General features: G+C 44.3%; 2 long non-coding RNA genes across 3 annotated transcripts in view; both read left to right on the top strand.

Annotated features, from left to right (window-relative positions):
* LOC138113488 (uncharacterized) overlaps nucleotides 1-21,956 on the top strand; it is a 54,393-nt gene extending 32,437 nt beyond the window's left edge. The window contains exon 3 of the long non-coding RNA XR_011152194.1: nucleotides 21,876-21,956. This is a non-coding gene — a long non-coding RNA (uncharacterized lncRNA). The remainder of the gene's footprint in view (nucleotides 1-21,875) is intronic.
* Nucleotides 21,957-22,061: 105 nt separating this feature from the next.
* Nucleotides 22,062-27,150, top strand: part of LOC138113489 (uncharacterized) — a 52,782-nt gene continuing 47,693 nt past the window's right edge. For both annotated transcript variants that reach the window (XR_011152196.1, XR_011152195.1), the window contains exon 1: nucleotides 22,062-22,111. This is a non-coding gene — a long non-coding RNA (uncharacterized lncRNA). The remainder of the gene's footprint in view (nucleotides 22,112-27,150) is intronic.

The raw sequence follows: 27,150 nt of genomic DNA, 5'->3' as shown, positions 1-27,150 counted from the left end.
GTTGGAAGGTGTTGCCAGCTGGAAGTAAAGGGACCTCTCTCATTAGAGACCTCATGAGCCTGGGGTTAGAAAATTAAACTGCAGCAGAATAGGAGTATCAGCAGAAGGTGGAACTTGCCAGTTCCAAGTGAAATGCTGACTAAAACAAATACCCTTACAAACCTATGCAGCTGGATTGATTGGCAAGCTTGATTACTCATCCTTTCCTGTCTAGACAGAGCTAGTTTTTAGATTTCATATAAAAAGTTAATACTTATCATGTTTGATAGCTGTCTTGGTGCTGGCATGAGGCTCCATGAATTACTGTCAGTTTGATTGGAAATGGAGTTTGGGAAAGCATCAGTAAAATGGCTTTGACTTCTGCTGTGTCTTACTGGAAGAAACCTGCTTTCCTCTGTGGGGGTAGAAGAGAGAACCTTTCCCTGCCTCCTTTTTGGAGTTCACTTACAGAAAATGCACTTGGCCTATCCTAGGCTGCCATATTTGAGAAAATCTTGGTCCACTCATCTATAAATAAGAAATATTGCCCCATGCCAGGTCTTGACATAAACCTGAACCAGAGCAAAGTTGTCAAAGGTATCAGATGTATGGAGGAGGGAAGTAGATTAATTTGTACCTGGAAGACTTTTATATCTTGGGGACAGCATGGCTTGTTTAGAACTAAAAAGGCAGAAGGTTGACCTGTGTAAGATGGGCCCCAGGCTTTACACTTTGTACAACGATGATGAAGCTTCCAAACACTCAGTGCATGCCCAGGCAAGGTAAATTCCTTTTGCTGCTCTGGTTGAAAGTGCTTTCTCCTTACTGATGTGGAAAAGTGGGGATGAGGAGCCCCAGAGGTGGCTGTGTGCTGGGCAGTCTTTAAAGGGAGCTGTTTTTCAGTCCAGTCAGTCACACATGGAGCATCAGAGCTGATTTGAGCCAGTCCGGTGTGTTTTGATAGACTCCAAAATGTCCAAGGGAAACGAACATGAGAAATTGTTTTGACCTTGTCAAAAAACGTGAATTTTGTTGGAGAAAGGGGGTTCACTCAAGCCTTAAGCAGGTATTTGAGCTGTCCTTTCATCTTTTATGAACCGCATTACGCTAAGTGCTCTTTGGCCGCTCTTTGGGGAAGCTGGCACAAGCAGTGCTAAGGAGCTCATTTAAATAGAGCTGGCCTCATTAGCATTCCAGATGCTGAAAATGTGCACAGCTGGATCACTGCCAAAAAGCAGGCCTCTTCATCTGTGGCTTTCAGCTGGCCTAAAAATAAAGTTCAAAGTGACTTTATTAAAAATCTCCCTATATGTGTACCTATATAGACATATGTATTTATACATCTATAAATACACGTTATGGCCAGGCTGATGTTTGCCTGTTGCCTGCCTAAAGGATGAAGTCCTTCACTGTCTTGTGCTGGTGGAGGTGGTGTGAGATTGCAGGAACTGTGTGCACCTCCAGGTGTTGAGGTGACAGGTCAGGTTTGCCTCCCAGCAGTGTTGGGATGCTCTATTGGCTCCTGAGCTCAGAGAGCTGTCACTTTAGACTGCTGTGTCCCCCCAGTCAATAAGGTTGTATCCCCTCTGTGACCAGCCTGGGACTTCATCATCCATGTGCAACTCTAACTCGTAGTGAGTAGGAATGTTTTGAAACCCAGCTTTTTCAGTAAAAGCTGCAATAGGTGATTGTATGACAATAGCCACTCAGCTGAGGAAAGAAGCAGATCAAATGATTTTAAGAAGTACCAAAACAGAAAACAGAATAAACCAAACTTGTGGCAATGTATAGATCCTCAGTACATCCTTTCCTTAAGGACTTTGTGCTATTTGATACTCAAAAAGAGAATAAAATATACAGAGAAGGACAAAAATAGATCAGGGGTGCAGAATGGCTTTTGTACAAGAGGTGACTGAAAGTGTTATTTGTTTTAGCACAAAGAGAGGAACAAGAGAGAACTGTCTTTATCTGTATGACCTGCAGGGAGGAGATCAGCAGGACGTGTGTAGTCACTCATGACTTCAAAATCAAAGGCTAAATTTCTAGTTAGAATCTTCAAAAAATTTTCCTAAAAAGCATCACCTATGTTTAAATAGTGCTGTACATCTATTTCTTTCATTTGTTAACAGCAGAAAGGAGTGCCTTTCTCTGGCTACTTGGTGAAGCTCTCTCTTCACCAGATTCTGCCAGTTCCTGGGCTTCCAGGCATGGGAGTTTCTACTTGGGATCTTAAAAATGTCTTATCCATCTACCTGAGCAAGTCACTCAGTGACACAAAGCAAATGAGGGATGGTGAGGGAGAAGCTTCATAAATCACAAATGCGAATGGAATTGATTTTAGGAGCAAGGGAAGAGTGAGAAAAAGCTCAGCAATTTTAATGCAGACCAAGACTGGGGGAGATCAGTGTCAATGAATATCACCCAGGAGGAGGAGGAGGAGTGGTGCCTGCAGAAGGTCAGCAGTGTGCTGGCAAGTCACAGCTGTGCCCAGAGAGGAATGAGGCTCCTTCTGAAAGGGGACTCTGGTTTCCTGGAGTAATGCTGCACCATTGCAGGCCTTTCAAGGATGTCTGAGATGGGAAATATCTGTCTACCGTTTGTTTACCTATACGTGGTGGCTCAGTGAGTGTGTTTGCAAATTATCCCAGTTCCCAATAAGGTGAGGATGTTGGATGTAACCACTATTTTCCTAGCTCAAAGTTGGTCTTGTGGGTTTATGGCTGTCTAGTTCCCTCTCAATACTGGTACATGGGCTCATTTTTAATTAAATACCCATCATTTAAGGAACTAAAAACAGTCCAAGAAAGTTTTGTTGACTGAAGACTGAAAATATGAAATGTTCTTTGGGGGGTTTTGGGTGTGGATTATGAGGCACATTTTAATAATATTTCATATGTCATCTTCAAGCAATGTTTTTAAACCTCAAAACTCCAGGGAAGTTCTGTAGGCTTTAGCAAACAGATGTTAGCAGTCAGGGAAGAATTATGATTTTTGCCCAAAAATATTCCCTCCTGCCTATCAGGATATCCTGATGTGCAACACTTCTGAGATATGCCTCTTATGGAAGTGGGGATGCAAGGTTTCTGCAGGTCTGTGAATCTAGGGATGAAAAAGGTCTTGAGTCCCTCCTTATCAGTTATCAAGGCAGCAGCTCATTTGGCATATCCTGATTAACAGAGGGTGTGTGTATATCAGTGCTCACTTTGTCCCCAACTAGTAGCTGCCTGAAGTTATTTGACTCAGCTGCTGCTTGTAAGTTAACAGTCTTTAACTTAAATATGTGTACAAGGATCCTAAATCCTGGGTTCTGTAATCTGTTTCAGGGATAAATGGGAATTATTAACTATGAATCCAGACTCCTGCTGTTACGAAAACTGGGGAAGGGTTGGCCCCAGAGGTCTTGATGAGGGGAAAAGACAATGTCTGGTTGATGGGAATGGTTTAGCTTCACCTCCAAGGATTTACATCCACTTCCTATCACATTCTATTTAAAACTTAATGGTAAAGGCACCCAGAGGTTCCTGAGACAGCAGGAAAACCATGGCTCACTGATCCAGAAAGATTTGAATTTTATGCTGTTTTACCAACAATATGAAAATGTCTTCATGAAACTGCCAAACAACATAGGTAGAGTTGTGTGAACACTTGGAAGGAGTTGATGCACAGTGAGAAACCAAAGGACTGTTCCAACCTTCCCTCTGCAGAGGCACCACACGATAACACAGCTTCAGTATCTTGTCTTGGTGCTGCTCTGCATCCTTCCCACAGCAGAGCCTAAAGGATCTGAGCCCCTCACTCTCCAGAGCTTGCATGCTCTAAGATTTGATGGAGGCACCGGAACTTGTCTCCTTCCTTTATAGCACTTCTTAGAGTGGTTAACATAAAAACCTATGGTCAGCTTGCCTGGGAATGCAGAGGTGGCTTGACTTAATCCTTGCAGATGGCTTCCTGGTTTTGCTGTATTCCCACTCTTTCCTGGGCTGTCAAGAAAGGGAAAAGGAGGGATGAAGGTTCTGTAAAGGGAGTTATAGCACTTGTTGGCTGTGCTATACACTCCTGCTAGTTTATATGTTACTCTCTGGTGTTCTGCTGGCAGTACAAATGAATGTCTTTCCTTATCTTTGTTTCCACTCTGCATTCCGGTTCCTGATGTTCAGTGTGAGTTCCAGCCTGACACTGCCTTTTGAATGTTCAGTGTCTGCTCTTTAGGTCTAGAGGCAAAGCTAGGCAGGCAAATTCAAAGGTTTTAGGTTTCCTTTTAGCTCTTTTGTCAGTGGGAAGCTGAGAATGCTCCTTGGTATCTTCTGTTCCTCACTAAAAATATCAACTGATTTTTTATTTTTCTGGGAATTCAGTGTCCAGTCTTAGGGCTGAACTGATGTACCATTTTCTTCCATATATAACCAATGGATCCAATTATATATCTCCCCTTTTATCCCTCTGCTCGCTAACACTTGCGTGATTATTCTTTCAATGAAGGTGGGAGTCCCAGTTTCAGTGTATTTGAAATTCTGATTTTTGATCTTATGATGGGGTTTATTAATAATTTAAAATGGAGAAAAATCACTCTTTGAAATAGATCCACTTAACATAAATACTGAATTTAGGAACATGTTCTGCCAATACTTCCTTTGATACTCATGCCCATTCTTCACATGAAGTTTGCCAGGCTTTTATGTGACAGTAAAGTGAAATTGACTGCCTGTGAAAAGTAAATATACCTGACTAATGCACACTCATTTTATCTGTGCAGTATTTATATGATCCCTCTATTCATCTTCAAAAAATCTTCCTGTGTCTGTACTATATTGTCTCATTTTACAAATGATTCATCCTTTGTGGTGGTGGAGAAAGGACATAGGGGATTCCCTAGGAAAATGTTGCATTACCCAAAGTTTTAGTTTATTTTTCTCCAGTGGAAATACATAATATTGTGCATGGATCAGCTTTTTGGAGACCAGCCCAAACTCATTTGGGTACTTGAATGAAGTTCTCCTTGATTTGGGATCTGTGATGGGGAGCCATTACTTTAAGAGATGTTAATTAAACTTAAGAGGATTATAGTGTCTTAATTATGTTCATGTAATCACTACTAGTTTGGAAGGAAGCTGTTGGGAAGGCAATGATGAACCTCAGCTGGAGAAGTACAGATGGCTTAGGCCAAGTAACTGTGATTAATGTGAAGGAAAAGAGGTGTTCCAAGAGCAATCTTAATGGTGGTATTTATGTCTAACTCAGACCATGAAGTGTTTGGAACTGTTCCTCTTTATACTTGACCAGGCTTAGGACATGCTCCCAGGGCCCAAGGAAATTCATGGACATGGTGCTTTGACTGAACATGAACCCAGCCATGCTCTGGTGCTGGCAGGTTTTCTGCTTTAAGGTGAAATCCCTTACAAATGGCTCAGTTAACCCATAATAAAAATCAGAGCTGCAACCCCTCGGTTCAGGGAAGTACAGCTTAATTGTGGTTATAATCTTCTGCCATCTGAGCCACTTAGAAATGAATGACTGAAATGAATGACACTGAAGAAAAGGAGAACTCACGGATTTATTTATTTATTGCCTTCACTTCTTCAGTGGCTGGATGCAAAGATACATTGTATGATTGCAAGTCCAAGAAAGGCACTCCCTGGGATGTTTTTGAAAGCTTCCAGAAATAGATTCTGACGAGCTTGGATTGAAAAGTGCAAAATTCCAAGCACAGGAGCTCACAAGTTTTGTTAGAGGCAGAGAAAGCTCATGTTTATAGCTGCTCGAAGCCTGATCCAACTCTTGCTGGTGTCAAGGGAAAGGCCTTCACCCGAGTTCTTCATCAGCAAAGTTCTCAGCCCTGAGAAAAAACAGATTTATGGAGAAAGCTGTAAATGGGCACTTGACACCTTTACCATGTTTAGCAGAAGGAGCTGCAGAAGACAAATCTGCAGCAGTTTTGCTGCTGAAGACATTGGAATCATGAGAAGCAACAGTGCTGGTAACGAGGACTCAGCTGCTGTCATTGCATTTCCAGGATTTTCAAAGAGTAAGCAGTGACTGTTCAAGCAGTGGACTTGGAATATAGTGTCTAGCTTGGTTTGTTAGAAAAAGCATCAAGCATTTCTTCTTTTTTCAGAAGACAGGGTAAAGTATGACAGCAGCACCACCGGCGCACTGGAGACAGGCCAGATATACATATTTGGTTGGGCAAGAAAAACAACCATCTGTCTAGAGAGGGATGTAAACATTAAGTATTAACTGTGTCTCTCTCAGCCTCTTCAGTGACAGAAAGGCAGCTTTGTCTGTTGAGTTATTCTGCTACAAGCTACTGTAATGCAGACTGTGTTGAAAAGGAGCAATTTAGGACAGAATTTTTCTTTTCCTGTATTTTTCCAAAGGATGACTTTTTCACATAGGTCCCTTCTGACTCAAGAAGGGAGAAATCATTTGGAAGGAAATAAATCTCTGCTGATGGCTACTCAGAAAAGCAGCCAGTGAGCATGGGTGATCTAATATTAATAAATGCCATGGATGATGCACTGAGTAGCTTCTCAGTTGTTTTTGTTATGCTATTAAGAAGTTCAAATTTAGGCTTCCAAGAACCACAGGCACATTTTTTGGGGTATGTGCATTGCAGTGAAACTTTGCCTGGAGCATCAGTACAAGGAGTGAAGAAGACCACAGTAGCATATTGTGATTATGGCACATTGGGTTTGTAAGGCTGGAAACCCACGGAATGCAAAGGAGCCTCACACCCCTTTGGCAGAGCAGGACTCGGGATCAGGGGCTGCTGGCCTGGGGTCTGCTGGCTTTGGAAATCAGGGTAAGTCCTGCCCAAAGAAGGACTGATTTGTTTTCTAAAACAATTTACTGCTGCCCGATCATGCCAGACCAGCAATGGACCTACATACACTAACTGAGGAGCTGCCCCATTCTATTCATGTTATCTTCATGGTTCTCTGTCCTCAGTTCCAGCCTGAATTAGGGTGGGTGCAAACAATCTTCAAACACTCAGGTCCCCTTCGTGCTGTGACCAATCCTCTACCTTGTGTCTTTTCCAATCCAACATCTTCACCTCAGGCCCTTTTCTCACATCTTGTTAAAGCTGTTGAATACAAGAGCATTTCTGTTCAATCCTCTGCTGCAGCCAGGAGTTGGAAGGCAAATCTAAACCTTAAATCGCAAATTTCCAAACAGTGGTGCCTGAAGATTTTTATTATGGAATTTTATGTTGTCACTTTTTCCTTCTCTTGTATAGGCAAGGTAGGTAACTATCAATTAACCATAACTGATTATGTTAGGAATCTGATTTAACAATTAATAGAAGAAAAGTGCTTCCCACTATAATATTAAAGCTTGGATTTAAATAAAAAGCAAATAATTAAACTGTCTCATTCTCACTGTTGGACTTGAGTCTGCAGGGGCTGAAGAAGACTGGATGGGATTTTGGGGGGTTATTGTGTGCTATGAAACAGAGAATGAATGTGGAAAAATACAGGAGAAGTTCGACATCTGATCATCAAACTAAAATCTGAGGAGGTGGCAGAGGGAGAATTGGGAAAGGTATCCCAGTGCTGGGATATTTTTAGGGAAATGCATGCTGGGAATACAAACGCTCCCAGGTGGAGATCCAAGGCTGCTAAAAGCAATGCACAGGCTCCCACTGACACCGTGGCTTCATGCTGGACCAGGCTGTTTCCTCCGCCCTCCACACTGAGCCTGGAGTTTGTCCGGGTGAGTCATCCATTCTCTCGGAATAGGAGCCTAATGCATCTGGAACAGCAAGAGCCTGGCCCACTGCCTGCTCGGGTTTGGTGAAATATTCTTGGCAACTACCAAGCAGTTTTAAACCAGGCCTTCATTAAATCCAGTTTCATGAGCCAAAGTATGCCAGCTTCACTTTATATGCAAACTACTTGTAGGAGAGTTCAGTGCGGATTTATATTCAGGATAACAGCAGGAGCTGTGCTGCCACAGCCAGGCTGGGATAACAATCCCAAGGGATGAGAACTGGCATTTGCCATGTCAGAAAATGTCATTTGTCATCTTTCATCCACCCCACCTATGTAAACCCAGATCAGGCCACAAAATCTGTTGTATGGACTCCTGCTGACTTCTGTGGGGCTCTTCTGGCATGGAGGGGCTCCTCCAAAAGGAGCTCCATGCCCTGAGGGGCCTCACAGGGCACTGGCAGCTCTGTTCCACATGTGTCCCAGCTGGTGTCTTGTGTGGGGTCACACAGCAAGTGATAGCAGTGTTCTTGGTGGCTTACTCAGCCTTTGGGAAGCAGAAAAGTGCCAGATTTAGAAAACTAATTTTAATAAGTCAGAATCACTTTCCAGATTATTTTAAGATGATACTGGCAGGAAAGACATAAATAGCAAATTTTGTTTTCCAAATGTGCATGACTGGGATCAGCACTCACCTTGGCATAATACTGTTGGACTTGCTGTATTTGGCCTTCTAGCATCTAATATTTTGTTGTTTAGCATTTGCATGGCCTTTGCCTTTCCACAAACTTCAGGGATTTGCCAGAAGTCTCCTTTGCAAGCCCTTCCTGCAAAGGAGAGGAGGAGCCAAATGCAAATCTAGTCAAGAACCAGCTTTGCAGCTTGGGCTTGCAGTAGGAAGTCAGAGCGTGGATGGAGTTTTAGTAGCACAAGAGCAGTCCAGAGGAGGCAGGGCCATAGGCATGATCCTCTGCACCCCTCAGCCCAGCTCTGCATGTTCTGGGACAAACAGGGGGCAAGGGAAGGTGCCAGGGTGGCATGAGCCCTACAGCCACTTTGCTGTGCCTCCTGCCTGTGTCGCCCATGCTGTGACAATGCTTTGTGCCTTCTGGAGGGGCTGTGTATTTGCAGTGTTGATTTGCAAGCCCCTCAGAGCTGTTTCGTTGCTGTAGTGTGCAGAGGGAAGCGTTGCTGACTAAAAATTCACATTTAAAATGATATTTTATCTCTTTCCTTCTGGAAATGCAATGTTTCATTTGACCCCAGGTGGGAGCCGGATGATTTCTATTTCTTGGTGTACTCAGAATTTTTAAATCATTTTGGATGGCTCTGAAATGGAATAGCATGTTTTCAAGTTCAGCCAGGGAACCAAAATGTAATTATTTGCACAGCTGTAATGACACTTCAAAGGAGACTTGACTCTTCCTGGGGTCCCAGGTGCATGGAGAGGGCATTCCAGCCCTCATGAGCTCTGCATCCATGGAAATGCAGGACTGATCACTGCCCTGCTGTTTAGTTGATGGCTGTAGCATCCTGACCAACAGGTTGGATTTTACAGTAGGAAATTCCAGGTATGGCTACACTATTTTGTCAGGAATTGCAGCCAGATAAGGCCATGTGGAGCTGAAAGCCAAGGTGAGGCTGCACTTACCTGCACAGACCCCAAAACCTCTGCCTCCAAATTCCTGTTTATAAATAGGAGCAGCTTTTATCTTCTTAGCAGCAGTCCAAAAAAATGTCTGAAAATCAATGGGCTTTTTTAAAACAAAATTTTCCACAGAAAGGTACCTCTGTGAAGTATTTTTTAATGACTTTTTTTTAAAGTTATAAAACTTCCAGCAAAATTGTTTTTCAAAACATTTTTCATTTCTTGTAGTGAAAATGTACTCTTGATATTTGCATTAAAAATTTGAGGAACATCCTTAAAAACCTTGGGAAGACTTGAAAAAACAACGTCTGCTTTAAGTGCTTTCAGAAAAAAAACCTTTCAAATTCTGTTTATTTTTATACTAGCAAAATAAGTTTATGTAATTTAACCAGCCTGTCCCTTTGGCTTCCTCAAGCCTCCAGTTTGAGCCAGTGTCCCAAGGGATGTGGGCAGTAGCAAGCTCAGGAGAGCACTGCTCATATGGCAAGGTGGAAGTTTCTTCTGCTCTGTCTGGACCTGACCAGCCTTATTTAAAAACAGAATTCTCAAGGTCAGGCTGTATTTTAATGCTCATGCTTAGGGATTTGCTTGATATGAGTGCAAAAACATGCTTTTTTTTTCTTTTCTTAGACATTTTTCCTCTTTGCAGTTCTGTCACAGCCTGTTCTTCCCAAAGCGCTGTGATGGATGGCACCTGTTTGATCCAGCTTGTGTCTCAGGACTGGTTTGTGTTCCTTGCAGAGGGAAATGAGACAGGAGAGGGCTGGGAAAAAATAAGCAAAGGGGACCGAGGGCCAAAGATCCAGATAATTTGGTAAAAAGCCATGTGATTTGATATCACTGGAGAGATTGGCCTGTCCAGTTTGGGCTTTAGTGGAGGTGGGGAGTTGCTGAAAGGATTGCAGAGAGCACCACACAGCGAGGCAGCTCTGCAGGGCCTGGGAACATGGGAGAGAAAGTTTACAAAGTTAAACTCGTTGCATTTGCTTTTTTCTTTCATACTGAGTTCTAGATCTGATTTTAATGGGTATTTATTCCCAGCTTGCTTTATAGAGTGGCTATTAAAAATACAGCCTCTTAAAAATTATTAAAAATGATGTTTCCATTGGCAGGGAACGTTTTCACAAACAGGGTATGTAATTACTTGTTGAACTAGCAAGGGACCTGCCATTTCCTTCGGTCACTGACAGCACTGCCTCCTTTTAATGGCTGGGTGCAGGGATTTTATTGTTAAAGTTATTGGGAGACTCTAGCTTGGAGCCTGACTTCTGGGGCACTGACTTCTCCAGCAGGGCTGTTTGAACAGCTCTGCGGTCTGGGCAGATGTCCAGCTGCATGTATTGATACTTTGCTGGAAGGAAAGTTTTGTTGCTAAGTTATATCTTTGCCTGGTGAATCCTGCTCAGCAGTCTGCTCAGCCTGAGCTTTCAGCATTGATTGGGATCATTTGTCCCACTTAAATCTGGGGCAATTACATCTGGTGCATTGCAGTCCAATTGCATATTCCACTTTAGTTCCCAAAGAGTTGAATCTCCAACAAATGGCTGAGGCTCCTTTGTTTTTGAGAATTGTGTGCGTAGGTTTTCCTTCAAGGAAATGAGCTATAATTTGGGAGCAAATGTTTAAAAGCTGAATTTACCCTCAAATTATTTTCTCTGCTCAAATCCATTTGCTCTGATATGCCCATATTTGTGATGCTGCACTCTTAAACACGATAACAAACACCAAATCTCACATGGGCTTGTGACAGGACGTGGCCTCAGGGAAGACCAAGGAGAACATGTGCCAGATAATCCCTGCAAGGCCGTCTGGCACTGGTTAGACAGATGGGAAGCCGGGACATCTGCTCTGCTGTGGAACACTGCTCACTTCGGCCTCCTGCTGCCACCCACGTTCCCATACGTGTGTCCGTCCACCTGCCCTGGCCTGACGTGTGCTCTGTATGTCTAGACAGGAATCTGTGCATCTGCCTGACAGCTCAATCACAGTCATTCTTTTGGATTGTCTGGGTGCCCTGGAAATGCTTGCTCTGGGACACAAATGTGTGGCTTACCTAGAGCTGCCTCGTAGCCTTAAACCACAAATAGTTTGTGTGCTGGCATGAGCCTTGCATTTACAAGTGTGGTGGCTAAGCCAGCCAGGGAGATCTAACCCAGACAGCTCTGTGCTCCCCAGGCTGCAGGGATGAGAGATCCCTTTTTCTAACTCGTCTGCCCAGATGGTGTTTCTACACTGGCTGCTCCTGCACCACGTGCAATTCCCAGCTCCAATGGCTGTTAATTAAATGGTAGGCTCAGTGCCCTCAAGCACTGGGTTCTGAGACAAGGAGGTAACAGCCCTATGTTTATGGACCTTAGCAACACGGGTTCTGTTTTGAGCAACTCATCAACAGCATGATACTGGCAAATTAGTGGGATTTTAGGGAAATGAGCATCTAGAAGACTGGCACAGTGGCATTGTCACAGGGAAGGTTTAAATTTTAATTACAAATAACTTAACTGAGCAACGCTAAAGAGTGTCTGTCTGCTAGTGACTCCTTAGTTCAAAGTGACAGGATTGCCCCAGAAGAGACTGAAGGCACCTGAATCCAGAAGGGATTCCCACGTCTTCAGCAGCTGCTCCCCAACTCCAGAGGAAGATCCACCGCTCCTTTCTCCACCAGAAATAGCAGCCTAAAGCATCCCCTGTGCCCCCTCCCTTCACCTGCTTGTTCTGACCCAGTGCCTGGCATGCATTTGGTAAGCCAGCAGGTAAATTGGATCACTGAACTGCTCCAGGCTATAAAATAATCCTAGAAGTGAAGTCTAACCTGATCTGTTCACTAGTCCTGGCAAGCCCTGGGATCAAGTGGGCTGTCAGAGCACAGGGAGTGATTGATGTGACACAGGCAAAGGTGGGAGCCCTTTAAGCTGGCGTAGCTGCTGAGACCAGCCTGGGCTGACTTCACCAAGCACCCAAAATCCTGCTCACAGTGAGGCATGCCTGTGGTCTGGGCAGCCAGACATTGCAGCACTTGCTTTATCTCTTGTCCATAAATTAGCTCTGGTTTGCCTTAAGCACTGGGTTCAAACTAGGGCACCTTCCCATACCTCAGAGGGGCACACTGCACGCCTGGTACAGCTCACAGGGCAGCAGTGGCATTGACCCTACCCAAGAATTTATAGTTGTAGCACACTCAAAGGATGGCCATGCTGGTCAGGTCTTCTCAAGGTGAGTCAAAGCCAGTACATCATTCCCGTCCATCCCCTCATGGTTTTTGCTTTGTTTTTTGCAAGCTAGTATCTAAAATTTTGATGATGGAGAGGAGCTACCCAGCTAACTTGGCTGCTTGAGCTTTAGTAGGTGGAACTGCAACTCTGCCCTCTTGGTTAGTGCGGGGTAATTATATTCTTAAATACGTATGATTAATTATAGGAAATACCAGCCTTCAGCTATGCTCAGTGTTGCTGACCTGTGTGTGATTGATCCTCCTGCTCCAGAAAGGTCTTTTTGACCCTGGAGCATTTTTACAGCTTCTTGAAATTTGCTGTTGAAAACCACTTTATGAGGATCATGCCTGGCTTGTAGCAAAGAGTGGTGGCCTTGCTTATGGCTTGGGAGGAAAAATGAGAGGGGAATCCAAGGGCTTTGGCATGGAAGGCATATAAAGGGTTCTAATGACTTCATACATTCAGCATCAGTCCTTAGCTCCAGTGGTGAATAGGAGCAGCTGACGAGCAGAAAGACTAAAACTTCATTTTATTCACACTGACAACTCTAAACTGTGGTTCTGTTTTAAACAAGATATCTGGTATTGTTATATGCACTGTTCAAAATACCCCACCTATCAGACCAGCCTTTTTCCACATGAGTTTTATCTCAGATAAAACATGAAAACACTAGTTTGCTTTGCAGTTTTGTAAACAGGCAAGTGGATTGTATAGAGTAGCTTTGTTTGGGGCCTGCATGTTCTGACACTCTTTGAAGATGCTTTAAGTAAATACCACTTGCTGCTAGCTCATTATCTAGTCAAACAAAGAGATTTTGTGGTTTGAAGCTGTAGAAAGGAAGGAATCAGCTGCTGTAAATCCAGTCAATGGATGAAAGAAGCAACATTCTTTATATTCATGATTGTCAGAAAGCAAAGCTGGGACTTGCAGAGTATCTGTAAAATCTTCAGCACAGCTGTAAGTGCAACCATCACATGGAGCAGTGGGTCTACACCTTTACTGAAAAGTTAAATTCTGCTCAAGGATCTTCCTGAAAAAGGACCAGTCTGAGCTTTTCGATAAATATTTGAGGGACATCACTGCCTTAGACCTACTTCTGCATCCAGAATACCTTAAATTGAGAGCTGGGATAAAGCTTAAAGAAATCAAATAAATGGACAAAGAAACACACAGAGCCAAATTCCTGCTTGGCAAAGTTCCTCCAGCATTAGAGCATTTGGCAGACAATATTTAATAAAGCACTTGTATCCACACTTAAAACTTTACACCATTAGTATTCCCTGCCTCTCTTCCTGTCCATTGTTTTTCTTCAAATGCTGTTGGAATTACAGAAAGATGACCATTAATAGCACTCAAGGCACTTGTGTTAGTAAAATGAGGTGTTGGATGGTGTGTGTGTGTGTGTCTGCTCTCGTTTTTGATGGGCTGGTCCTTTGCTATGCAGAAATAATTCCTTGTCTTAATTCTAAAAGGCAGCAAAGAATGGAGTTAAGGCAGGTCATCTTTTCTCCTTTTCACCTAGGGATTAAAAAAATCAGCACTCGCTTTTTCTTCTTTGCCGGAAACTTAGAGATTATGGTTAAACACAATTTTTTGAGGTAATGTTTTCCCCAGGATAAAAAGGATGTTGTTTTCTTTGGAACTCACCAGTTGGAGAGTGAAATGCTTGAGATCAGTGGTGCATATGGGAGATAATGTGCATTCATTTTTTGCCCCATCTTCTGCTGCAGTGTAGCCCAGAGCTCTTGCCTGTGCTGCTGCATGGCCAGCACTGGATACCCCCCTCCTTCCTCATTCAGGACCTGTGTTTTGTGGGGAAATCCCTCCAGCCAAGAGCAGAACACTAATAACTCTACATGCTGAGAAGCTTAACTGCTATCTGTGGAGTGCTTTGAATGCACGTGAAATGTTGTTTCTAGCTCTGCTGAGAGCCTGAGCAGCTGGAATATGGCAGGGAAATGGTTAGCCAGTGGTTGGGAAGCCTCATTGGGAATGAGGAGCCTCCCCAGCTCCACTCAAATGATGGCAACAGGCCACTTACCCTGTCCTCAAAAGTGAAACACTTTACAGATGTCCATAAAGAAAATTGATCTGGGCTGCTTTATCCCATGGAGCTAAACAGGGTTAGGAAGCTATGTTTTCCTATTAGAAATTGTTTTGTCAGGGGCTAGTTTGTGGTCCAAACAATCAGGTTTGAAAAAAGGCCACATTGACCAGAGAGTACCTGAGGCAGGTATTTTCCCAGACAAATGCTCTTCACATTCATAGGCCTGGAAAACTTTTCTGTCGTTTTTTGGTACATGTTCCTCTCCTCTTGGCTTGTTTTGAGCTCTGCAATATTCAGGAGCTATATCCTGATGTAGACCTGTACTGTGCCCAGCACACCAGACTTTTGGTAAGGCATTAATCAGAAGAAAAAAAGAGGGGCAAGAAATGACAAAGTAGAGCTCATAAATATTTGGGTTTCAAGCATTATGGTTGCTCAGAGCTGAGGTATTTAATTTATCCTGTTGAGAGAAGTGGATGCTGTACTACTTTTTCCAAGTATGAAGTATTTCCAAGTATTTCTCTTCTCCATCCCTCACTGTTATTCATTTGCACTTTATTCCTCTTGTCCCTTCATCTCTGGGTGGTAAGGAACCTTTCATTTTTTGTTTTTCAGATGGCATCTAAAGACTTGGACAGGGTCACATCAAGGGCTCTGTCTGAACCACCCTTGGCTGTGTTGTTTATCAAACCACGTCCTGTCCTTGTGCCCATATTTCTCCAAGGGGCTCACCAGGCTGCAGAGCAGGTGCTTGATTTCTCTCCATGCCCATCAAACTGCCCTGCTTCAGCCCAGCCGCCCCTTTCCCGTTCCCTCCTGGGCTGAGCATTCGGTTGCCCTCGAGCACTGCTCCGTGATGGGTGTGGATTCACTGGAAATCCAGCAAGCCAAACCTTCGGAGACGTTTTTCCAGGGGCTGGGAGCCGTGCCCTACTTGCTGCACCCTGAAAGCTTCTCATGGCAGGCTCGGTGCTGCAGGGCAGAGCTGCCAGGGGAAGATGGGGTAACATCTCGGGTCTGACAGCATCCACAGCAAAGGACAGGTCTGAGGTTGTGCAGCCCCTTTCTCTCTAAAACTTGCAGGAGGGGTCTGAGAAGTGCAAGCAGAGGTAGTGACAGGAGTTGTTTTTCTGATTTCTTTTAATAAGAACTAACAGCAGTTTGACTGAAGAAATTTTGTTTGCGTTTCTCCTGAAAATCTGGAAGGGGAGGACTGGTGGAGATTTTGTCAACAGAAGGACCATGTAAATAAAGCTGACAAGTCAAGAGAGAAGGTTTTAACTTACCAAGCCATTTGTGCTGAGGGCAGCCCCACACTGCCTTGGAAAAGCTGCTATGTGAATCCTACCTGGGAGGTCTCCAGCACCAGGAAAGGGGAATGACCTGGTAATTGGGGCTTTTGTTGGTTTATTACCGCTGGGGGAAAGAGAAGGTGTTTGCAGTCATTGACTGGCCCTGCTAAGGGCAGAGAGCCCTCACACAGATGTCCTGTCTTGCTGCAATCCCTCCAGCACTGCCTGCTGGAACACACATGGTCACTTGGATAGATGCTATTCCTTGCTGGCACTAAACCTTGCCACGGAGAGGTGCTTTCAGGAGAGACAAAGCAAAATGCCAGGTTTGCTGGATGAGACAGGAACAAGAAATCCAACCAGCCAAAGCTTTTGCTACCCTAGCTCAAAACATCTGTGCCTCGTCCCATGTTTTTCCTTTGAGGGCTGTGTTCATGTTCCTTTGCTCATGGGCAAACCTTGTTGCTGTACCAGCTGCAGGCCTCTGGAGAGAGCTTCGTTCTTCCTCTCCCCACCACTCCTCTTTGCCCTCGGTTCCCCCTTCCCCAGAAGGGGACGGGAAACGCAGGGCATCTGCCTGCCAGGAGTTCTGCTTCACTGACAGAATCCTCCACTCCTTTATTAAAGACAGGAAGTGTTTTCCAGGCTGGAGGTGACTCTAGGTCTGCTTGTCTCAGGCTTTCTAGTGACTCATCTGTCTGCAGCTGATACGATGCCGTCTGATGGATTTTTTTAAAGCGCAGACAGCATTATGTGTTGAGATATTGAGAGGCTGATTTCTGTTTTGACTGTTGTCATGTTGGCTTCCAAAGCCTAAGGTATGTGTCACTTTTGGGGGTTAACCACTCTCATTCAGGGATTTTATTAATAGCTTCTACGCTCATGAATGAAAAAAAAAAAAAAAAAAAAAGGCGACTTGTTGAAATTGGAAGGAGTAGGAGGGAACTTCTCATTTTTTCCGATCTGCTGTGAATTTCAAAGGCTTTCCCCAGAAAGAGAGAGGCAAGGAGGCTGAGTTTCCTTCTTCCTGAATGGAGCCTCTGCTGATCACAGCAGATCTGACTCTGGCTGTGTTATGCTACAGGATATATTGAGACTTATGAATGAAACCTGTTACACATTAACACGCTAAATATACACCCACAAGGTCTGGAGCTGTGTGGTAGTAGCTTCAAAGCTTAGCATTTAGAACAAAAAACCAAAAAAATGGGGCTGTAGATTGTGTTTAAGATCATAAAAGAGATAAAGGTAAGATGCAAATTTAAGCATGGAAGAAATCAATTTTAAAGAATTGTCTGAGACAATTTGAAAGTATTTCTCTAGCCACTGACTATTAACTCTAACCCCAGAAGTAAATGATAACAAAGATTCTATTTCTTTTAGAGGCATCCGTTTCTTTTTGTTTTAACTGTATTTACATGCCCTGACCCTTCTGTGATTATTCTTCAGCTTTTTGAATAAAATGAACCAGTTAAGTAGTTTGAGTGGCATTTACAAAAAGCCCCACACATTCAGGAGCTGTGCAGCTTCCAAATGAATGTTTTATCAAGCCTTTCAAGGGTGGCCACATCTCATGTCCTTCATTGCTGATTCAGGGCATTTTCCACCAAGCACAGCATCTCTTCAGAGGTAGTGAGCTTGGAATGGAGAGGATTTGAACAGGACTATCTTTTATCACCTGAGTAACCTCCAAGTTACAGCTGGAGGGGACATGTGCTGAAGGTGAAGGGGCTGGGAGGTGGAATAAAGCTTCAGTTCTGCTGTGCCTGGTCCTGATCCAACCCAGTGAGAGAGTCCCTCCAATATAGTGGGCTAAAAATGACACCTCGAATCATTGGTCCCAAAGTGCCTCACCAAGAGATTGATAACTGTGTGTCAGAAGGACAGAGGAGATGAATTAATTGGAGTTCAGACTGTGCATTAACAGAGCTGCAGGAACAGGCAGACAGGACTGCCTGAGCCATCCACTTACCAACAGACACTGGAGGGTAAACAAAGCATGGGAAAACAGGGAAACAGCTGAAATGGTAGAGGAACCCCCCGGAAATCCTTGCAGTTTAATGAGAGGGTGTTGCATTCCTCCCTCAAAACAGAAGCCCCTGAGACTGAAGTAACAGGAGAAAGCAGACTCCTGCTCTGGAAGTCTTAGGCAAAGAAGTGGAGGGGCCAGGTTATCCCTCTGGAATTTTTATTGACTCCAGCTGCTTTTCTCCAGGCTGATTCACCTCTGTCTCTAAGGAAACACGGGGAAGAAATGACGTTTCAAGCAATCTGGAGGGACTCACAATGTGCCTTCAGGGCACTGGGTGTATAAACAGAAGAATGTGAGATCAATTACCTGTGCTGCTTAGGTTGGCTTTTCCCTCCCCTTCCTTTGCTGACCTGTAAGAGAACTTGTATTGAGGTGATTCATGCCCCCAAATTCTCTTGGTTTCTATGGAATACTTTGCAAACAGCATGGACACATGACATAACCAAATCACATGTGTGTGCACTGAGAAGGTTTTCAGGGAGTTGGTCATGGGCTACCACAAAGGTTTCTTAATTGTGTTTTTATTCACATTAGTTAATTTGCAGTAATTAAGAGGATAAACATTTGCAAGTTACAGAAAGTATCTTTTGTGCAGTGATTCATGGTACCATTGAAGAATGATAGAATAGTTTGGGTTCAAAGGAACATTCAAAGGCCATCTAGTGCAACCCCCCTGCAATGAAATGAGCAGGGAAGCATGAAGAATATATAGAATAGAAAAGAGATTATTTTTCTGTGGGACTTTTAAAATGCCTTTCACTCAGGTGCTGTGAACAGGTACAATGAAAGCACCTGGTTTCTTCACAAATACTGCTGCTAACAATATATATTTTAACCACACAAAGACCAGAAATTCTGACAAATCAGTGTCATCTTGTTCATTTTAACAGTGATTTTGGTTTAAACAAGCTACAGCCTTAGCTGCATTGTTCTTGACCAAACTAATTGGTCAAAAGTTCTCCAGTTTCACCCAACCCTATTTACACACCCTCCCCTACAGAAGGCTCCAGAAGCCCAAAGCACTTAGGAACAACATCAGGGTTTATTGTTAAAAAGCACGTCCAAAGTCACCTAAAGAAATGATCAGCACCCAGAATAGGGCATGCAAGGTCTTGATTCAATGTGTTCACCAGATTTCTTGGTTCCAAGTACATCTTTGGATGTACAGGATGTACAGCCTCCACAGTCTTTTAGACAAATACATGTGATTTTCTAAGTCAAAGGAAAATCTGCTTAGGAATTATGCAAAGTGCACTTGTTCTCCCAGGGCTGTGTCTCCCCATGAGAAGACAGTGGTGGGAGCATGGGGTATTAGGTAATTCCTGAACGAGGCTGGACCTGGGCAAAACGAAGGTCAAAGGAAGGATTATGGAGGACTCCCCAGGCCCACACATGTCTGTAATTACAGTCACTGCTGGGGTTCATCCGTGTGGCCCCTGGAGGAGTGGGTGGAAAGAGGAGCTCTTTGTCTGTGCATTGAGCTCCTGTTGATGGTTACCTGAAAGCAAACTTACACCTGCTCAACGGGACATTGTCCTGTTGCCCACTTGTAGTGGAGGGCAGGTGACCTTTTATGACTGGCTTGTGGAGGCCTAGAACTGGGAGTTGCCTCAGCTGCTGGACAGAAAAATGCACATGCAAACCCCATTGGAATTTCTCAGCTCCTACTGTGTTGATTGGATCATCTAGGAGGCCCTAAGACTAAGGGAATTTCCATTCCATAGAACTGATTTTCCACTCTTGTGGAGTATGTGGATGCACTTGCGTTAATTCAAAAGTAATGCTACTGCTCTTTGAGCAGTTGTGAGGGTAACTTGCTCTAGAGAGGGGCTGAGTTGGCCAGTGCAGGGTGAACCAGGTGATTATGGGAGCTGAAGTAACAGAATATCAACTTTTGTCTTCAAACTGTTCTATCTTCTAAGTGTTCTACCTTGGCTTTACGACAGGTCTCATCCTCGATCATAGGTGGCCCCAAGGTAAATTCACAGGCTCAAGACCAGCTCCCCTCCCACTGGTGATTTGATGGCCTCTGTTCAGCAACCGGAGCCACAACCTCCAGTCTGACCATTACAAGGACCAATAAACACCTTTGGGCTGAGCACAGTTTGGCCTCAGGTCAGGGGAGGGAGCAGGCGGACACAAAGGACATGAAGAAGGACCCTGTTGAGGCTCACCTGTGCCCTGATCGTGGGCTCCTGCTTTGCAAACCACAGGTCAAGTCATGGGCCACAATCTGCTGTTGGCCAACAGCACTGGGGAGCTCAGTTTAATCTCTGCCTGTCCCAGCACTTGTGCCAGAGCAGAGCTGCAGAATCCTGTGCTGCACCATGCTGGTTTGCATGAATTATAATTTCTTACATTAGAAAAATTATCTGTAAAAGCAGAAGAAAAACCCCCTCCAGCAAATAGTCCCAGTTAAACAAACATGTAAATTTATGGTAAGCCCTATGAACTACTGAGAAATGTCTACTAAGGCCCATAAATGTGCTGGCTTTTAGTCTCAGGCTTAATTACTCTGTGCTGCTTTGCAGGATGCTTCCAATGTGCAGAGAAAATACATCAAAGCTGGATATAACAGCTGCTCATTTGCTACAAAGATTCATCCTTTTGGGAAAGGATATATATTTAATAATTCTGAACAGTCTGGCTTGTGTTGATAGCTGGCTTTCATTTATTAGGTAGGATCCTATAATTCCTTCAGATCAAATCTGAGACCAAGCAAAGTGTGAGCACTTCTGTAGATGTGAATTTGTAAACAAAATTGCAGTGCTGCTAATTTTTGATTAATCTCGATTCCTCGTTGAATATAAACTCTTTATAGCAGGGTAGGAAGTAAATTTGTTTCACCATAAATCCCAAAAGAAATCGAAAAGCTTTTTTTTTTTTTTTTTTTTTTTTTTTCCCCTATGAAAGTATGTATTTTAAAGTCTGGTTTAATTTCCCTTTTTTCCCCTCTCTTTAGTTTGCATCTTTGAGAAATGTCAGCTTTTCTGTTTTTATTGCACTTTCTCACAACTTCCCCTCTGGAGATTTAAGAATCTGAGATATTTATAAGCTCCAATACTCTGATTTTATTGGTCCTCCAAAGGCTCCATGTATGGCTCAACCTTACAGCCTGCTGATGTCCTTCTCCATGGTTTAAACAAGGCTGTTAAAGAACGAAACCTCTAAGGACAAAATCCCCCAAAGGTCATTTATCAGACATTTGGCAGCTCTGATAATGCTTCTGATGGGCTGAATGAAAGATCTATAATCCTTTCCTATAGCAAATGTAGGCAAATCTGGATCTATTCCTCCCAGCAACCAATAATTTGCCATAAATTACACAGTAACTGCTTAGCAGTGTTGTGAGGGTGGTGGTGGGTTTTTTTCCTTTGCCCTCAAGATGAACTTCATTTTGCTGCCAAATCCATTTCATTGTAAAGAAATTTGCTTTCTAAACTAGTTACCCCCAGGGATGGAGATTGTGTGGAAACGAAGCCAAATCCAATTGCTTGGCTATCTCTACTGGTTGGATGTAAGTTAGCAAACAGTATCTATCACTCTTTGCATCTCCTATTTACTAAGCCCTTTATTTACTGGCTCCAGGCTGCATTCCTGGAGCCTGTCAAGCTGTTGAAACACGTGGAGCCTGTTGGAGAGCTTGGGGGAGGCTCCCACCTTAACGTGTCCTGTAGCCCCTTGGGAATTCCTCTTTGCAGGCTGTTGCAGGGGAAATTCCGTCCCGCAGTTGTGGGTGGGGGCTTGAGCCCTCACGTGCCACTTGTGATCTAGTCCTAAGGCTCTGCTGGCTGAAGATGTGACTTGGAGTTGTTTACTTTGCTTTACGTGGATATCTGATGGAAATCACAGTCTGTCCCTTAGGAAACCTCAGAAAACGTGTCAAAGTTGTAGTTGCTGCACATGGTTGTGGACTAAACCTTTTTTCCCAGCAGCAATTAAAAATGCTGTTTCACTTGCAGGGTGGGAGGATGGGTTTGCTGCTGGCTTTGAACCCATGGGATCCAAATTCTGAGGAGTCTGTGGGTGCTACTCTACTACAGATAAACCCTTTGCTCTACAAGTGCTGCTTGTCCCTACCCTTTGGCTGTAGATCATGGCAGCAGTGTACAGGATGGTCTTTTCTGACTTTGAAAATCCTCCTTTTTCAGCCTCTCCACTATTGCTATCAACTTCCAACCTAACCACACCAGAAACTGTAAGTATAGAGCTCAAAATCCCCCAAAAACACAGTCCAAAAGGGGAAAAATATGTTCTCTCAGCCAATCAGAGTGTGGACTGAAGAATGAATCATGTCTGATGTATTTAAAAATATATGACCTATTCCTGTAATGTAAAACATGGCCACAGCTCGCTGTTCTAATTCAGTGGAAATTCCATATTTATTCTCATGAAGCCTATCTGTTATGTTATCCAATTGAGTTACTTGGAAACAGCAATTGCTCCAGTGTTTTAATAGGGTACTGTAACCAAACTTTCCTTTGTGAATTCACTGTAGGCTTGTCTTGACAATCCACGAAGATGATGTAACCAGAAAACAGCCCATTAATCTCATCTGAAGCTTTAAATTCCAAGGTGCAATAAATCAAGTTTAAATGAGTTTCCACTGAACGAAAGTAAGGGGGCTTTACAAAAAACTTTCATTTTAAGTGAGGGTTTCTTTTGCTGCATGTTGTTATATAATTCTTTAAGGAGCAGCTAAAGGGGGAGGGCACTGATAAGTCTTTTTACTTCTGCATCCTTATAAGATAGTTTAACAGATGCAGAAGGTGCTGAAACACAAAAAAAAATCCCGAGGAAGGGGTGAATTTAGCATCATGCTCCTGTGGGAAATACATGCAGCATTTATTCCTTGATGGCCTATGGACAAGGCTGACTTGGTGACTCTGCAGAAGTTTTTGGCTGTGTCTCCCTGTCCGTACATGTATCCATGTTCCCCCCAAGCCTCCTCCCTGCTCTCCCAGCTGTCCTGACACACATGGCTGTGCAGAGGCAGTGTCAGCAGGGAGAGAAGGGGAGGTCTGAAAAGCTGGGGCTCTGCACAAAAACAGTGCTCTGGCTTCCAGCAAAGTTTCCTTACAACTTCTCCCTACCTGCCAGCTCCTGCCTGCCGTAGGATACAGAGGCTCTAGGATTACTAATGCCTGCACCAGAGCCTCCAGTCAAAGTCCCATCAGAACTGCAAAAGAAAGAGGAGGCCCTGCGAGGGGAAGCAGAGAAGGGGGATGGGGAGTGCACTTATGTTGTCGTTGTGTTGTCTTTGAGATTTTTTTGATACAAAATCTTTAAGCACAAACGGTGTGGAAGCAGGGCTTGGCTGCCTGACCAGTGCTTCCCAAAGATGACTGGAGCAAGTCTCTTGGCTTCAGTGTGCCTTTAATTCTTTAGGCATTTTTAAGAAATTCCCCAAACTCTATTCAAAAGCCAAAGCCACATCTTGGTGTTTCAGTTCCTTTTTCTCGTGAAGTCCATTCTCAGAATGACCTGGGGCAGGGTGGGGAAGAGAAGAATTCAGTAAAGCCAAGGAGGGTCGTTTTGTCTGGAGCTGTTGGGAAATAACTGTCCTAAGGTTGGAGTGCCCTTGGATGGGTGGCAAAGGGCTGGAGCAGCAGCCTTTTCCCCTGGGTGAGATGGAGCTGGAGCAGAATGTTCCCAGTGAAAGAGGAAGGAAGCTCTCCTGCATAAGTGGCTTGTCTGTGATGTACAAAGCTATTTGGTGCCCTTCTAATGCCTGAATTTTCCTGTGCAAAGTGCAGACACCAGCGTTTTCTCACCTCAAAGGGTTGCAAGGAGAATAAATGAACACAGTTTGAGAGATGCCCAGATGCCATCAGCACCAGGGAAGTGTTTTTGGAGCTGCTGCCAGCCCAGGAGTCCTATCATGGGATGTGATCCTGCCATGCCTGGCACAGGGATGGTACTGGCCTCAGGGAAGCAAGAAACACACAGTGGTTATGGGCAGCTGCTTCTATTATTTGGACACGTTTCTCTTTCACAACACTGTGAGGATCTGTGGGTACAGCTGTGACTGTCCAAGGGTTCCCCTTACCTGTGTTACTGATTTCCAGCAGTGATTTTGTGTTTCCATGAGTAACTTTATACCTGCTTGGCTTCGACATATTTGTGTTTTACACAAGGAATAAAGGGAGGGGAGGGCTCCTTTGCCATGGAGGCCAATATCCATCCCCAGCAGGCACTGGATTGCTCCCTATCCCATCATCTCTCTGAGCATCTCACCTGCTCTGGTAGCAGGGCCAGGTGAGCCACAGAAGAGTCAGTGGAGATGCCAAGGCTCCTTCCTCAAGCACAGAGCTCCTCTTCCCATGTCCATGTAGCCAAACTTGTCTGTGAGTGCCCACCCCAATGCTCACCAAGCACTGTGGGAGCTGGGCTGTACTCTTCTTCCCACTCTCCAGGAGTTCTGTGGAGACCTGTGTGGAGCCTGGTGAAATAACTTCTGACCATTCTCAGGAGTTTATGACCAAGGAAAACCAAACAAGTACCTGAGGATAATAAATGTCTTGGGTCACTTTTCACTGGATGGGGCAAATTGAGGGCACTGATGGAGCAAAAGGAAGGCATTTTCCCTTCTGTCAGGTTGATGCTACCTGAGCAGGCATGGAGTATAAGGACAAGACCATAAAGCTGAGACTTGTATACAGAGGTCTTCCCTTTCACAAAATCCAGGTGAAATCAGTAGAGTTTCTTAGCAATTTAAGCAGGAATCTGAGTCTGAATGAGCTGTGGGTTTTGCAGAGTGACAACAGGGAAAAGGAATTGTTTTACCACGTTCTTCCTGCACTCATGAGATGAAATACACTTTTGAAGGAGACGTTAGAGTCTCCTTCTTAGGAGATACTCAAAAGCTGTTTGGACACAATCTTGAGTAACATGACCTTGAGTAACAGGCCCTGTGTGAGCAGGGAGTTTGGACTAGATGACCTCCCTTCCAACATTGCCCATTCTGACAAAATCACAGGTCCTGTTCCTCCCTAAGTTCAAGTATTTGTTCTTGAAAAATATGTCCCAGGTCAGCCACAAACTATTGAGCCTGGTGGTGGTTGTGGCTTAGGTAGAAAAGGAAGTTATTTCCCACCCACAGAGAAGTTATAACAGAGGTTCACGGTCTTGGTGATGGAAGAGGTGAAGATGTACAAGCAAATGGGTCATTTCTGGTCGTAGGAAAATATTTGAATCCCCAATTTTCCTCTGGCCTGAGCAAAGCTCTTGCTGAACTGAGGAAGAGCTGAAGCACACAAAAGTTGGCTGCAGCACATCTTGCTGTAAGTAGATTTAGTGCAAAACAGCATGAAAGGGAAATGTTTGCTGATCAAATATGACCCAGGTGCAGAGAGCTCTCCAGCAGAGGAGCAGTTGAGCTGCCTACCTTACCAGGTGATCTTTTACTTAAAACCTTATCAGTGAGCTTCTGCTCTCTCCCAGAAGGTATTTTGAGTCAGCTTGAGAAACAATAGGTTTGCTAGTATGGGGTTTTTTAAGCTAACTAAAGGCATCTGCAAAGGCATGCCTTTCTTTGCAAGGTATTTAGTGGCAGGATCTACTAAATTCAGCAGAGGAATTCTCTTGGGAAGTCTAGATTTCCACAACAAGAAATTCTCCTCCTTTTCCTAGCTCCACGACAACTGCTTTTTGTCATTCTTTGCCTCTGCTGGCACTATTGCTTTTTCCTTTACTGATACAGTGTTTTCCAACAGTAAGCACCCAGGATAGGCCAACAGATGCAAAATTATGGTGTTTGCTCTTCCTTTGAGTCCTTATCAAGGCTGGGAAATCTTCTATTAAGGTACCTTCACATTTAATTTCCCCTTTCCCCCTCATAAATGCTTCCCTGATTTATTCCTTTTTTACTCACAAGTGAGAATTCCACACTGCCCATCTCCCACTGCCTCTCCATCCCCTCTCTTGCAGCAAGGAGAGGACAAGGAGGCAATCAAGGCACATGTAAATGGTCTTGTAGCATCAGCACAGCAAGAGGCTCAATGAGTCAGCCTTGGGTCATGAACACCAGCACCAGTCTGGCTAAAGAGGCCTCGCTTAGCAGCCTCAGAGTGGGAGGGATTTGCACAGCCTTGAGTAAATATCCAGACTCCTAGAAGCCCACCAACTCTCAAAACCATGTCCTGGAATAAAGATTGGATCCTGTATTCTAAATGTAAGGCAGGGGAAGCCTCAGTTTCAGGTAGAGAAAATGGATTAAAGAGCTTATTTTGTTCCTTTGAACATAATAATGAAATTCAGGGCATGTATAGAAAGATGTGTGGGCTTTTTGATCCCAGCTTCATAAAATTCTGCAGGAGTTTTATGCCTCTTCAGGACCTTCTCTGAATGCTGTTGGGCTTCTGGGACCCTTGGGCCATTGCATCCTTGCATTTAATGGAAAAGAACACAGGGAGTGCAATGAATGAATGCAGATTCTCTCACACTCTGAATTTATAAAAGCTTGCACATTTTCCCCTTATTATAAGGACCTCCCCATCTCCCAGGTTCCCTGACAACAACCCACATAAAGTCCACAACCTCAAAAGAGATATCAGCTCTCTTTCCAGGACAGGGAAAAGCAATGTTTACCCATGTATGCTCATTTTTAGCATGAAATATGATGAGGGAAAGATCTCATATTCTTCTTTTTCTTGGTCATCGAGTGTCAATTGGTTCATGGGCAAGAAGGTCAATGGCTTGAAGCAGCACAGTGTGGCCACAGGCCCAGGACAGTGCCTGTTCCCTGTGCTGGGCACCGTGAGGCACCTCAAGTCCTGTGTCCAGTTTTGGGCTCCTCACGACAAGAAAGACATTGAGGGGCTGGGGCATGTCCGGGGAAAGGAACGGAGCTGGGGAAGGGGCTGGAGCACCAGGAGCAGCTGAGAGACCTCAGGAGGCTCACTCTGGAGAACAGGAGGCTCAGGGTGGACCTTGTGGCTCTGCACAACTCCCTGACAGGAGGGGGCAGCCAGGGGGGAAATCGGGCTCTGCTCCCAGGGAACTGGGACAGGAGGAGAGGGAACACCCTCAGGCTGTGCCAGAGGAGGTTCAGGTCGGATATTAGGAAAAATTTCTTAGTCAGAAAGTTGTTTCTGTATCTCAGGGGACAGCAGGAGAGCCATTATTCATTATCATGAACTGTGGATGCCATTTCATGCCTCCCACAAGCACAGAGCTGCAAAGCCCAGCACTGAGCTAGGAATAATCCCAGAGAAAGCACAGATCTGTGTCTGAGCT

Source organism: Aphelocoma coerulescens, chromosome 7, assembly GCF_041296385.1.
Source record: "Aphelocoma coerulescens isolate FSJ_1873_10779 chromosome 7, UR_Acoe_1.0, whole genome shotgun sequence".
NCBI classification, from domain to species: domain Eukaryota; kingdom Metazoa; phylum Chordata; class Aves; order Passeriformes; family Corvidae; genus Aphelocoma; species Aphelocoma coerulescens.
This window is presented reverse-complemented; position numbering and strand designations above follow the sequence as displayed.